The sequence below is a fragment of the Cryptomeria japonica genome, chromosome 3 (genome assembly GCF_030272615.1).
Source record: "Cryptomeria japonica chromosome 3, Sugi_1.0, whole genome shotgun sequence".
NCBI lineage: Eukaryota > Viridiplantae > Streptophyta > Pinopsida > Cupressales > Cupressaceae > Cryptomeria > Cryptomeria japonica.
In genome coordinates, this window is record NC_081407.1 from 847973442 (window position 1) to 847988017 (window position 14576).

Here is a 14576-nt window from a genome sequence, read left to right on the forward strand (position 1 = left end):
CTCCTCCCGCTCTGCTACTCGAGAAGTGTCTGCAAGAGATGACAAAAATAGGTGTTAGAGCTCAGGATGCATAACCTTTCATATTTAACATCAACAAGTGCATAGTTATTCTCATAAGCCATCAAATGAGTTATGGAATCATCTCATCCAACAAGGTATAGAGAAGAGAAATCATCATCAATATCCATTAAAATATGAACTTCATTATTTCATCTAACATGTTTGTTCATTGTGCAGGTACAGGTATCATATTCATTGCTGGATTATTTTATACTAAAATCAAATATTACAACATGTGGAGTAAAATGGGCTCCCACAAGGGTTGAGCCCAACATGCTTGTAGTTGTGTCAATCAGACACTCATCATTCATAATAGTGAATTGGTTCTTACATTGTTACAAACAATTAGTACATGCTCAATACAACTACAATGAATAAAAGCAGTGAATGGTCATAAGGATTCAACACAGTCGATGCAATCAAGCTTGTAAAACATACAATAAACAATCATCATTGTGACATTGGATACCATTGAAAGTGCATTCCTAAAAGGTAATAAGACTGTCAAAAGTACAAAAGTGTATGACTTCACTATCTTTTCTGATTTATTATCCTAGAACAATTTAAAGCTCCAAATATTAGTTAGGATAGTATGGGGTAGGGCAGTCACAGTCCCAAGGAAGAAAATGCTTAAACAATGAGTTAGCAGTAATTCATATGATCAAAAATCACAATGAAATAAAAAGCGTGTTGGGTGTTCTATGTAGAGGTAAAAGAAATCACATCAGATATGTATATTTGTGCATATATAAGCAAATCACGAGGAGATGACAATTTCTTGATCAATGAAGACAATGATACACAAGTTTTGAATGGTTGTCAAAAGCTCAGACCTTCAAGAGCATAAGGAGAAGATTACAGTCCTAACATTCTCATAAGACAATTCTAATGATAATGTAATACTCACAGTGCAAGAAGTCTTAGAAGTGCATGAAGGTAAGGTTTCATAAAAGATGGTTCATTATCAAAAGGTTTATATTAACCACATGTGAAAACCAATCAGTCTTAGTAGAAAAGAAAAGTAGTGATTGCCATGTACAAGAAAGACAAAGAATACAATCCCAAAAGAGATAGTTAATGAGCCATAGTAGTCAAGAGACAGAGAAAGCATAGTGACAAGATTGCCAAATAAAGGTGCATGTTTCAGTCCTTACAATCTTAGCCAAGAGAGACACAACAAATTGCAAATAGATCCTTTATTATATCCTAAAGAAGTATACAGTTGTAAGTATTGTGAAAAGAGGCATATTGTAAAAGATCAGTGCATTCCTAGTAACATCAAGATGTTCACAAAGGGGCATCCATTATTGGGAGTTAGCCAAGGAAAAAGAGCATGAGGAGTACTTATGAAAAAATCTTCAATGGTGTATAAAGGAAAATCATTTAAAACCCAACACCTTCAAACATAATTGTGTCCATAGAGAAGAGTACAATGCAACCATTAAGGTGCAAATCTAAAGACTGTCATAAATCAAGGGCAATCAAATTTCAAAGATAATGCATTCTTAGTCCAACAGACCTGAAAAAGACAGTCACTAAGAGTGTTACAGTCATATGCCTAAGACAAAGATCACTAAAGAAATATGAAAATGCAGTCACAACAACAATCATAAGCCCGAGGTCATAAAGAGTTTGTAGGTCATTGAGCAGCTTATCATTTCTATGAGGCAATTGATTCTAAGAGGAACACATAAACATTAAAGATGAAGATCATATAGTAGATCATAAATGGAAAAGTATATCAATCACATTGGAGTGCTGCAATGCACAAAGGCATAAAGATAGTCATCTTAAGAGGGCAAACCTAAAAAAGACAGTCACAGTATTTTCATAGTTATGGGCAAACAAGGAGACCAAGATAAAGCCTTTAGAGTAGTCCAATGCACATCTAATACAAGGTTCAAAGCCATCCAAGGACAGAGTATTAAATCCAAGCCTTGATGACAAATTCAATAAAAAATCATTAGAGATGATATCTCTCAAAGCTTACAGTGCTAAGGATGTTTTGACAGTTATCAGAACCATGGGAACAATGAAGGTTACTGTCATATTCAGGGCACAAATACAATGACAAGTATTCAATGACAAGATTTGCAAAGTGATATGGATATAAGGGGAGTTAGAAGCTATTAATGGTTCATTCCTAAGAACTAGATGTACCTAAGAGCAACCATTGAGTCCTGAGAAAAGATAGATCACAGAATACAGAAAAGACAAAACAACAACCATGAAGAGAATGCAAGCCCAACAAAAATTTATAATAGTCATCAAAGAAATACCAGCCAGTATGGATTTAAGCATAAAATCAATATAATGTTTCAAAAACAATGAGAACAATCATAGTGGAGGTTTTACAATCTTTAGAAGACAATAATATGTCTCAGAACAATCAGAAAAGCTTAAATGAAACAAGATGAGCAGTTATAGTCATTAAATAAGAGATTTCTAGGTAAGAAAAAGACTGTCAAAGATTTTTTTAAGAACCCTAAAGAGAAAATATAGAGAAACATCTTCAAGGAAAAGTGTATTAGGGATTTGAAATGTCATGAAAGATGCAATATGGATATAAAAGCCGTAGTGACCTCCAACTAAAGATAGTGATATATCTAATATGACTAGTAGACCATAGCCCTAGTCATGAAAGTGTCAAATATTAAAGAATGCAGAGCAATATAGAACTTTGGTGATATTTCATTCACCATTATGAAAGTATCAAACCAAATACAATGATCACAAGGATGATATAGCAAAACAAACTCACCATAATGGCTTCACTGTGCACAAGCTCTGCAAAAATATTTCACAAAACCTCCATTCAAATCCTCATGGCGGCGCATAACATAGCAGAGAGAAAAAGCATTAGAAGCAAATGAAGATGAAATGAATACCTTAAGGTTTGTTACCCTAATATGCCGTAGCACTTAGGCATTTTGTGTTTTGTGTTTTTTTATTTTTTTGAAATATGGGTAAAACATTGTTTTACCTTGCATCACATTTTAAATGTAAAATAATATTCACTAGGTGGTTTACAATGAATCACTTAATAAATATTATCAATGTAATGAGTATTTATTAAGTGGTAAATTATAAATCACTTAATAAATATCTCTTATGGAACAAATAACAACATATGTTTAAATGACATGTCACAATCATGTAACTGTAGAATTTATGACAATTGACAAGTCATAAGGGGGGATAAGAATGAGTTTCATGACATGTGCCAAATATATAGGGGAGTTGCTAAACATTTGGATAGAATATAGGGCTATTGTGAGTCAATTTAGGGGAAGTTGGAGTGCTTTATGGTTGGACATGGTCAAAGTTGACTTTTTCAACACTTTGGAGCTCTTTTGGAGAAGATTCGGTTGCTATATTTTTGGCTTTTTGGAGACATCGAACCCAAGTTGGTTTCTAGGTCCCTTTTTAAGGGATTTTTGGAGGGAGGTTTTGATATAAAAACCACTTGTTGGTTTAGTTTGAAGTTAGTTCTTTTTATGCTCTTTATCCATCTTGTGACTTTTGCAGTCCTTGAGAGAAGAAGACTACTTATTTTGTAGCTCATATTGACATGTATACCGGTTTATGCCTTGGAGATTAATGAAGATAAGCATTTTACCTTCTCAATTTTCTGTCTAATTGTGTACATTTGTTTGATTAATGCAACTAATTGTGAAATTATCTAAATCCTTGTGGTTATGTCTCATTGTAGCACCCTTTTCATAATAATATGTATGTTGTAGGTTATAGGTTGTGTTGATATGCAAATATTGTCTAGTTGTGAGAAGCATCTTTCCTTCTAGGAATATTAGCATCAAAGCCTTATTATGAAATATTTGTGCAAGAAACATATAGAATTGAGTTATGTTTGTCAGCTTCATCATTGTTTGAACTGTGTGTACAGGTTGTTATACAGGTCCTAATTAGTGTTTTGGTGCATCACCTTTATCAAGTTTTCCAGTTTTAGTTTGTGTTTCTTTCTGTCCATTTTCCTCAGCGAGTCAATAATGTAGTTTAGTTTAGGTGAGTGCAAATTAGGAAGCCGACCTTCTCCGAAGGTTCTTTCCAATATAGGTGACCCACGAACCTGGAAGGATCCCATGTTTCTCCAAAGTGCTAAGTTTTGCAACTTAGCAAGGGTGCAATTTTGAGTGATAACGACAACATTCTTAGAGACTTCATAGGATACAAAAAGAAAAATAAAAAATAAAAAACAAAGAATATAGGGAAACACATAACAACATACAAATTAAGGATAAATGCATAAATAAATAACACAACATTGCCAGTAGAAGTTGGCAAAAGATGAAGGCTAGGCTCAAATGATCCTACAACATGCTATAAGAGGTAGACACCATAATTCCAAAACATAATTCAATAGTGATAGGGTAAGCAATTTATAATATTATAATATATTATCATTCATTATAAGATCTCAAACAAGCCCCTCTAGCTTGATGTGAAATGGTGGATAACTTCTTATATGCTTCTACTTTCTTTTGATAGGTCATTCTAATTTAATAGTTTATGATTAGAGAGATGGATATAATCTTTTGATACTTTTTTGTATGTGGATTACTTGATTCTCATAGACAACTCCATCTTTGTGATATAAGGTGTTAAGATATGATTGATTGAGTACTTTGATATGATTAAACTTAGGCTTCTACATTTCTTCCTTGGTTTTTCGATCTTCTATACTTTTGATGGGATTTTCATTTTTCCGTAGAAGCATTCTATTGCTTTGCTTCAAATATTTGGCATGGTTATTTGCAAGCATGCCCCCACTACATTTTAGTTTGGCTCCATATTTTCACTAATTGTAGTACACCTAGAGTGAGGGTGCATTGTAATTGATTGGTAATATTTTGTACTTGACACATAATCATCTTAATATTTACTTTATGGTTCAGCTTGTCTCTCATTTCTCTCGATATCCTCATGTGATAGTTTGGAAGATAGTGAAATGTATCTTGAGGTATATCTAGGGCACATCACATTTAGGTATTCACTACACATCGAGAGCTTCTCAAATTGTGGGTTTCACTAACTCAAATTGGGCTAATGATGTTGATGATAAAACATCTACTTGTGTTTTTTTCTATTACTGTGGTTCTAGTTTTATTGCATGGTCTTGCAAGAAGTAGACAAATATTGCATTATCATCTTAAGAGGTTGAATATTGAGGTGTAATTATTTCTATCTGCGAGGTTCTTTAGCTTCACTAGTTGATGATAGAATTTAAATCTCCTCTTGTTCACACCACTACTCTTTGGTGTGATGATAAAAGTGTCATAAATATTTCACATCATCTAATAGATCATCAATGGACTAAACATATTGAGATCCATATGCAATTCATTTGGAAGCTCATTTAATATGGTATTCTTCACTAAGATTCTTTGTCTATTAAAGAGTAGGTTGTCGACAACTTTATTAAGCCTTTGGCATCACCTCATTATCTTGACTTGTGAATAATGCTTGGGGTGAAGGAAGTTATTTTTAAGGAGTAATATTTAGTCCTTCGTGCTTCACTTGTACATGCTTAATTCACGATTTCTCTCTTTTAGAGAGGATTTTTTTCTACATGTTTTTCTCCTTTTCTTCATTTGTGAGAGATTTTTTTTTCATTAGTATCTCATTAGGCCTGTTTTCCATGAGCCATCTTTGATTCTTTTTGGTCTTCTCTTTTTTCCTCCCTAAGTTTCACTTAGAAGATATGTTTGTGTGAATAGGTCGATTCTCTAACTAGTTTCCATTTGAGGCCCTTTTAACACCTAGTTAGTTAAATCTACTTGGACTATTTATGTTTGTATCTTAAGTCATCAAATCATGAAACTTGTCCTAATCTCATATTGTCTTGTGTCTCACCCTTGCTTATATAAACAATGGTCATCAATATAGATTTTATTCTATTGCATTGTATATAATATGAGTATTGACATCATAAATTTTTTATTGCTTCTCCACTGTTGAAGGTTATTTTGGTGTTACACATGATTCTAGCTTTTATGAGTCCTTTTAGTGGGCACTAATTATTCCCAAAAAATAAATAAAACCATACCTTTTGAAAGCTACCAATAAATATATAAACAGTTTGTCCTACCCAATAGTTATGCATTCATAAAAGTTAACACAAAAATAGTAAATTACCCATCTGATGAACACATTAATATAAAGACCATTCTTCTTTTTCAAGAATTTGTTTGAAACTTTACTCTAAGGATTATATTCATACACAATTTCATTTATCGATGACTTTATTTAATCATGAAAAACATGACTTGAATGAATAGTTTGTGTCTAATGAAATCCTTCCACGTGACAAGGAAAAAAAATTCACATTGACCACACATAATTATTGAAAATGTCATCTACAATAGAATTAGTGTAACTTTCTATGTCCCAAAATTGGAACTTATTATTTTACATAAACTATTAAGTCAACATATAACTCACAAATAAAATATAATTTCTATCCTTCCACCTTAAACTCTACTATAATTACATTAGTTGTTAAAACAACTTTCAAACCAAGAAACTATTTGAAAAAAGTTAATCTCCACACAAAATGGCACTCCAAAAAACCATCTCTAAAAAAGTACAGGCGAATCTCCACACAAAATGGCACTCCAAAAAACCTCCCCGATATGTAAAACACAGCATTCTTTCATTAGATTCTTTGTAGTTTAACATAATAAAAATGAAATACGAAGATTTAGCTTTTGAAAATTTTACAAAAATTTGTTATATTTTGCAATTTTTAAAAACTATATGACGTGTAGAGTAACTACTTCCCTCAAAAAATATGCATATAACCAACGTCAGAGTCAATTTCCCTTGAGAGTTTCTTGTCATATTTAGTCAGGAATTTTGTAATAGGATTTCACATCAGCAGATGACCGCGTGGCCTAATGGATAAGGCGCTCGCCTCCGGAGCGGGAGATTGTGGGTTCGAGTCCCACCGTGGTCGTTGATGAACTTTAATCCAGTAAGTTAACCAGAGCGAGGTACATGCCTCCTCTGAACAACGAAACATAGAATTTTGGCAAATAGAAGTTTAAATTTTGTTACACGAGACCAATATAAGGTAATGAAAAACAATAAAATTTCTCAACATAGTTTTTGAGGCTTCATTGCCATCGCAAGCTTTGGTAAGATCTACTTAGCACAGAGAGCAATACTGTGTTCAGATGCACAAACAAAAGCATTTTCCTACTTCGACGTATTTTTTTACCTAAATTTTAAGGTCGTGAAACTAAAATCAACAATTTTTAACTAGTGAAGTTTGCACATGCATCAACCATTTGTACAAGGTGGCATTTTTAAGTCACTTGAATTTGGAAGGTTTTGTGAAAGGATACCAGTTCAAGCTAAGAAATTAATCAAATGAGCTTTGGGGATATGATCACATAAGAATTGTAGTCGATCTTTGCTATTAGCAATCAAACATTCTTTAAGAGATAGATATGCATTAGTAGGAGGTTGGGATACATCCTCATCATTTGTATGATCATATTAGGAATCATGTAGATAAATGAAGCGAAATTTTCTAAAATGTAAGAGAAAGAAGTACAAATTTTCATCGATGGAGATAAATTAATTAAGAATGTAATTAACTTACTTGTCAAACATCAGAAAAGGATGGATAAACTGAAGTATGAAAATGAATTATGATTCTTAATATAAGAACGAATGTATAATACAAAGGAAAATTATTATAAGGATCTATGATGAAGGATATAACATTCAATAAATCATGGATAAAGGAAAGAACAGACTAGGATCAAATCCTAGGTGAAATGATATTCAAAGAAATGAAACCACATAATATATTTAGATCTAAAATGAAAGATGAATTTAATTTGAAAATAAAATCATTAAGAAACAAAGGTAAAAGGATAAACCCTGAGACAAAATCTAAGGGGATGTAGGAATGAATGGGTCACCAATTTATAACAAAATAAAAGAACCTTAATAGGTGTTTCCTTTATAACAATTATTTATCTAATGTTAATACTTTTGTATTAAATTAGATACTGTAAGGATGTGTAGATGGATATGAATGAACAATTTTGGTGCTTTGTGTTTCCAAATGAAATCATTGTTAGGGTCCTAAAATTTTCTCACAACCTAATCCTCTCTCTTCTACAATCATGTCATGTGTACTTACAAACTACAAATTCTAATTTGCATGTGCTATATCTCAATGATGAAATATAATTTTGATGAACACTAATAGGATTTTCTTGTGTGTGAGTTGGAGTTTTAGACTTCCTTGTACCTTGATTAGGCCCCTATTATTGATCATAATATAAACATCGTTGATGTAAGATGCCTATAATGAAGACTAATGGGATAGAGGCTCTTGAAAGCAAATGCAAATCTTGGAGATACAATGTTGTGATCTCTTTCTCTTTTATCAAATATGATTTCAATGAATGTGAGTTATGAAACTTGCCATAGGGAATTTCTTTATATATGACATCTTAGACCCCAATTTGCAAAATTTGGTGTGCAATCAAATAGAGAATGGTCATCTTTTTTACTTAGCTTGACTCAAAATTAGTAGGAAATAAATTTGAATTTTGGAGGAATGGGATAAGATTGCACCAATTATCGCATCTAGGATGTAGGACTAAATAAAATGGGTGGTATACAATTCAATGAATACTACAATCGTTAGATAAAAGGTTGGTTTCCAAATTGTGTTAGTTTTTTGTACCTAATTGTATAAAAAATACGAAGTATGCACTCTTCTCTTCTACAAGATGCAAAATGAGTGGTTTTTGTATTATAAACAACACTCACAACTAAAAAAACCATGACAAGTAGGAGATATTTATCAAAACACAACTCTACTTTAACATATAATATTCCTTTAAGAATCTATAGTTAAAAGTTTCTAAAAGCTCCACTCCAACATGTACACTAGTTTTTCACTATAAAGAAAGATATGTCGCTAAAGCCAACTATTTCTTTGGTAATGTGCAATATCCATTTATCATCAAAGATTGTTCAAAATACCTTTTATAAATCAAAAGATAAAACTCCAAAAATGCAGTAAATTTACATTCTTTATATAAAGTGACTTCTTACAATGCTCTCAACAAACTATATTATCTTGCATGTTTGTGGATCCTACCTCTTTAGAATGGCTTCTACATCATCCTTTATCACTTTTGTATAATCTTCCATCAAAACAAAAATTACAAATTTAGATATACTCACCAATTCGCCACATCACTTTAAAGAATCTAGTAATGTCAAGTTGAGATTCCACATTTATCCTATTCCTTCAATCTTTGAAAGTGACACAAGAATCTCCAATTGATTAGATGTGTTGTGTTATTCTTAAGAAAGTAAGCATCGACCTTAATGTTCCCATGAACAATCTGAGAATCTCCATGCATGTCACCCTTGAAGCAAGATTCCATCAATATTACGAAGATTTGTCAATATCCCTTGCCCTAGCTTTCAACATTTATATCAGCTGAAAATATAAACTACTCCTTCCACATTCTCTAAGTTCGAAAAATTCATTACTAAGTATTTTATAAATCCTAGAAATAGATTTTATGTTACCAATTTTTTTTGGATTATTCTGTTATTAATTTAATTATTCAAATGATATTTTCTCTTACAGTTTTAGACTATATTTTCCTTTTTTGCAATTTTCATTTAAGAGAAAGGATGAAAGAAAGAATTATGTCAGAATAAAGCACTAGAATACCAATTTCTTAGTAAACAAAATAACTTGTCTGATAGAATCAACAATCACATCATTATGTCATTGATGTCAAAAAAATAGAAAAATAACATCCCAAAAAATAAGCAAAAAAGTTGAACCATAATGTTATGATGTAAAACTTCTAGACCAACATTTTCATTTATGATTGAAACGAAGAATGATATTTCGATGAAGTGGGTGAAAAAACCATTCCCAATCTTTAAAAAAATTACATTTGATGAAATGCATTCAACCCATATATTTAAAAATCTTAACCTTTCTTATAATAATAAATAATAATAAACATATTATAATAGTTAAAAAGTTTATTCCACTATATGACGATGAAGCAAACTTATCGGCAAGCTCCCCTTGATAATGATTGACTGCTATTTATATCGGAAAATTTCATGCATTTTAACCACATCGAGTCAGTGATTCCCAAATAGTATTGTTTATGTAAACAACACAACTAATGGAACGAGTTGACCGCGTGGCCTAATGGATAAGGCGCTCGCCTCCGGAGCGGGAGATTGTGGGTTCGAGTCCCACCGTGGTCGGGATGAAAAAAATTGTGCTGTGTGTGTTATATTTTGCCAATAAACCTTTCCTTTTGTTTGGTTACATCAGCATCTATTAAACACAAGCATTGTTTTTTAAAACTCAGTATCTATTACACAAAACCATTTTTCTGCAAAATTTATTTGGTGAGAGTATCATCTTAACCATTTTTTCGAAAAATTGGTTTGGTGGCTATTATGGTTATAAGGGAATTACCATACCAAAGAACAAATTTGTGTGTGAATTCACCATCCTATCATAGAAATAAAAACCAAAGAAGACAAAGTTGAGATATAAATTCAAGATTCTTGCTCCTAATCCAACACAAGAACTAGAATGATATAATCAACATACATCTCCAAATTTTGAAAAGCTTATGCTTTCTTCAACCCTTGCTCTCTTTAATATTTTTCTATAAGCAACCTCTTCCCTTTCATTAGTTTAGAATCTAAAAGCGTACTTTGATGTTTTTTATGCTTTAGCTTAAATTGTATATTAAAGAATAGACTAAAGATAAAAATATCAAAATGAAATTCAAACTTTTCTTTTATTTAAATTTTATCTTTATCTTTTGGTAAATTCAACTATTCAACATTTATCTCATTTTCTTTTTGACTGTGTGCCCAAACTTCCTCAACAATCTTCCTTCTTAGGCATAGTTATCATTTCAACCTATTATTCATCTTGGAAAACAAAAACATTATCTACAAATTATTGAAAATGTAACTTGATCACACTAACTTATTGGTGGCGACATATTTGACCATGTTGCTCATACAAACACATTGAAGAATATTAAAAAAAAAATTGCACATAAACATTAACTTAGAAATTATGTTAGAAAACAAGATGATGGAATTAACCTCTCTTCACTTGTGGATGCCCTTCATACCCTCATCTTGACTACATCCCATAAAATGGATATCCTTGAGGAGAATGAATCTATGCTTCCTCAAAACCAAATTTCCTCTTCAACCATTTTCTCTCACCCTCATTTTCCACCTTTTCTTCACTTTTAACCCTACCTCACAAAATTTGCTTCCCAATAGTCCTCATAACTAATCATTTTCCATGCATCCAATCCATTATCCTCTACATTTGCCCAACTACATTCTTCCCCTTCACTATTCTTTGTCTTCCAATCCACCACTAATCCCTAGTCAATATTTATTAATAAATAGCAACTTAGATTTTATACTTATTTAGTGAGTGTATCCTAAACATGAGTACTAAAAACATTTTTTTATTATTTCAATGCATTTTTTTTGCTCTTGTTTGCATCTCTCTTATTTACTACACCCAAATTACCACCAATGGTTATAAAAGTGTTTATTTAATAAAGAAATAATTACAAAATTATGGAATGCTGGACATAATAAAATAAGTGAAAGTATACACACCATTGTATATTAATAGTAATTATTGTGTTCCCTTAGTGTACAAACCAATTTTTGATCGGACATAACCTATCCTACACTTAGCCTTTTACACCAAGACACCCTTGCTCCACTTTAGTCCCTATCATTCAACTATCTTGCCCATCATTCTCACACAATAGTGTCTCCTAGACAAAACATGCACAATAGAGTTCACAACGTTAAAAAAAATAAAGGTTTTTTTCATTCTAATAGACTTGTCATCTTGTTCACATCCCCATCCTTTTGCCCACCTAAATGACCATAAATGGTTATGAAATTGTTTAATAACCAAAGGGGTAATTACATAAACGTGACAAAAACATACAATAAGAACAACAAAATAAGCAAAAAATATACATAGGAGCAATTAGAAATGAAATAGAAAGAAACGATACACCCCACATTGCACAACAATAGCAATTATTGCCTTCACTTAGCTACATTACACTCATCCTAATAGTTTCATCCCTACAAAACTCACAAGGTTCCAATTCTCTAAACTTTTCAAATATTTATGGATTGATTGTTATGAAGGAATTTGTGTTGATCAACCTCCTCATGATAAGCCCAATTTTTTTTTAATATTTATGTGGTTTCAATATCATTTCTCCTAATCCAACACACAATAACTAGAATGATAGAACAACACACATATCTAATTATTGAAAATCTTATACTTTCTTCAAACTTTGTTCTATAATATTTTTCTATGAGCAATCCCTTCTCTTTCATTAGTTTAGAATCTAAAAGCATAATTTAATGTTTGTTATGCTTTAACTTAAATTCTCTATTAAAGACAAACTAAATATAAAAGGATCAAAATGAAACTCAAACTTATTTTTATTTATTTTATGTTTACATTTAATATAATTGTTCAACATGTTTCCATTATATATTTTTCTCATTTTCTTATGGATTGTGTGCCTATATTTTCTCAACAATCTACTTTCCCTCTTAGGTGTAGTTGTCTGTTTAACTCTTCTTTCATCTTGGAAAAAAAAATCATCTTCATTATTGAAAATGTAACTTGATCACTCTATCTCAATGGTGAGGACATATTTTACCATGATGCCCATTATGAACACATTGAACAATAGAAAAAATGATATTGCGCACAAACATTAACTCAAAAATTATTAAAAAAAACTAGATGATAGAATTGATCCTTCTTTGCTTGTGGATGCCCTCCATACCCTCCTCTCGCCAACATACCATAGTGTGTATATCCTTGATTGAATTGACCAAATAATAAATGAATCTATACTTCCTCAAAGATAAGTTTCCTCTTCAACCATTTTATCCCACCCTATTTTTCCACCTTTACTCCCTTTTTAACCCTACCTCATTAATTCTACTTCCTCCTAGTACCTCTTCATAACTAATCACTTTTCACATACAAAATCTATCATCCTCTACATCTATCCAATTCATTCTTCCCCTTTCCTAGTCCTTGTCTAACAACCCACCCCTAATCTCTATTTCACTAGTTATCCTTCCAGAATATCTTCCCTCCACTCATCTTGCAACTGCACACTTGTTCCTTCAGCACACCTCTTATAGATCCAAGAAAACCATCTTCACCCCACCCATTATATATCAACATATTACCTCAACTTATTCTCCTATTAACCACCATTTTCCTACTTCAAGCAATCCTCCCACTAACCTAAAATTCAACAAATCCTTCATCAATTAGTTTTCATGCAACCTAAGTTGCATGTTGTCCCTAACCCCTCCTTAGGAACATCATTATTGATCACTTAACCACAATAATCTCTCTTATTAAATCTCCTATTCTTCACCCTACTTGGGTTTTGTGGCTTCTCATTTCTCAATCTATAATGGTAATTTACACCCTAATATATGTTATTTCAATGCTACCTACATTGACTTCCTCTATGTTAATTGCACAGTAGAAAAAAAATTCCTTGCACCTATAAATATTATGCCTTGGAGTAGTTTTATTCACTCCATCATAACTCCTAATTTAAAATTATGTTTAGAATCTGTTGGTAAACAGATTTGTCCCTTTCCTGAAATTGTAATATTTGTTCTCTCTGAACAAAAATATAACTCTTGTACGCCCCTTTATGAAAAGAAACAAATTACCAACAGTTTGATGAATTAATTAAAATCCATCCTCTGCATTAGAGGGCAGTTCCCCATATGATTTGCAATGAATTTAATACACAAATGAAATGTTGACACTTTTTACTAGAAAGCATGGAAAGGCTTTAGCATTTATCCATCAACACAAAAGAATGCCTTCAAACTGAAACAACGAAAATATTCTGAAGATTAAATAAGAGCTCACAAACTCTGATTCACACACATGTTCACTTTATAAATTCAGAGCATAGAAAATGCACAACAGTATTGATGTCTAATCGATACTCTCTCATGCCCCATAGGACAAGGGGGATCAACACAACTCAATCCACAATGAATCTGCTAACAATTAATGGTAACCATGAATTCAAAAAACAAAACATAGGAATAACCGATCATAAAATGATATCATGCCCATAGCAGATTTCTCAAGAAAGATTTCTAATCTTTAAACACACAGATTCAAAGACTGCACACCATAACATTTTATTGACAAATTAGTCATTCCAATTTAAAGCAATTCATAGAAGAAAAAAAAAATGGATATTGTCTGTTGCTCGAAAAATCACAGTTTTTCGGATCCTAACATAAATAAGCTTTCCAACTTAAGTAGCCTCCAGGCTCATAGTTTTTACATAACAAATTTAAACTTTACTTCAATCAAAGGTTAAAGAAACCGTTTGCTACAAAAGGAAAGA

At 31.9% G+C, this 14576-nt stretch overlaps 2 non-coding genes across 2 annotated transcripts; both read left to right on the forward strand.

The window, feature by feature from the left end:
• The first annotated feature begins 6960 nt into the window (after nucleotides 1–6960).
• Nucleotides 6961–7033, forward strand: TRNAR-CCG (transfer RNA arginine (anticodon CCG)). Its single transcript has one exon. It is a non-coding gene; the product is annotated as a tRNA-Arg (tRNA).
• A 3244-nt stretch (nucleotides 7034–10277) lies between these two features.
• Nucleotides 10278–10350, forward strand: TRNAR-CCG (transfer RNA arginine (anticodon CCG)). Its single transcript has one exon. It is a non-coding gene; the product is annotated as a tRNA-Arg (tRNA).
• The last annotated feature ends 4226 nt before the right edge of the window (nucleotides 10351–14576 follow it).